Source organism: Eurytemora carolleeae, unplaced genomic scaffold, assembly GCF_000591075.1.
Source record: "Eurytemora carolleeae unplaced genomic scaffold, Eaff_2.0 scaffold278, whole genome shotgun sequence".
NCBI classification, from domain to species: Eukaryota; Metazoa; Arthropoda; class Copepoda; order Calanoida; family Temoridae; genus Eurytemora; species Eurytemora carolleeae.
Genome location: NW_019396399.1, coordinates 269067 through 270140, shown reverse-complemented (window position 1 = coordinate 270140; position 1074 = coordinate 269067). Strand labels below are relative to the sequence as shown.

General features: G+C 37.2%; 1 protein-coding gene across 1 annotated transcript in view; it reads left to right on the top strand.

Moving 5' to 3' along the window:
- Window positions 1-504: 504 nt before the first annotated feature.
- LOC111702460 (integrin alpha-PS2) overlaps window positions 505-1074 on the top strand; it is a gene marked incomplete at its 3' end in the record, with an annotated part of 27738 nt that continues 27168 nt past the window's right edge. Inside the window, 1 exon segment of the mRNA XM_023474152.1 lies at window positions 505-643.

Sequence of the window (1074 nt, the reverse complement as noted above, 5' to 3'; positions counted from 1 at the left end):
TCTTAGTCCCTTCCACCCCCTCCACTCCCTCCCCACCCCGGCATCCAAGCCGTCCAAGCTTTTCTTATTTCTCGAGTGTTGCTGGTTTTGGCTGAATGCGGGGGAGTAGAGCTCTGTTTTCTGGTAAATGATGTCATACTAGTTTACTCATTCTAGATAGATCATGTATTCATCAAACTTCAACCCTAACCTGGAGATCACTACTCAGGGAGTATGGGTGGAGTAGGACGGGTTCAATCCACGGATATGCATGGTTGAGTCTGAGAGAGCGAAGGAGTAGGAGAGGTTCCAGATGTTCTCTGGGTCCCTGTTCAACAGGTCTCTGCTCCTTCCCGCCCACATCTCATATATGGGCATCTCTCTTACTTCTCCGTTCCAGAACGAAACTATAGTATCGTTCCGTTCCGTTCCAGACCGTCTCACAGATCTGCAGGCAGTGAGATGCGGAGCCGGTCTAATGTTAGCTATTGGGCAGGTGTGTGTATGTATGAAGTGGGCACACTGCTCACTGCTCAGTCAACCTTCCGACCTTGGGTGAGAGACAGTGAGAGACGATGTGAATAAAATCATCTAGATATCATTATAGATTTTCCAGTGACAACTAATCCAAGATATTTAATCTGAAACTGTGATGGAACCCTAGGTTTGAGTTTATATACCGGATATATACACTTGAAAGGTTAAATCTTGACCCTGAAGAAAGCAAGTTTGGCAAAACTCCATTATTAAGAGTAGGCCTACAATATGTATACCTAGATATACAACTTTATTTAAATATGCCTTACAAATATTGTTTATAATGAAATATAATTAAAAGTATAGATTGAAATCTACATCATTTAAACATACCTTTATAAATATACAATAAAGATTTAAATCCACATCATTTAAACATACCTTTATAAATATACAATAAAGATTGAAATTAACATCTTTTAAACATATATTTATAAATATAAAATACAGATTGAAATCTACATCATTTAAACATACCTTTATAAATATACAATAAAGATTTAAATCCACATCATTTAAACATACCTTTATAAATATACAATAAAGATTGAAATTCAC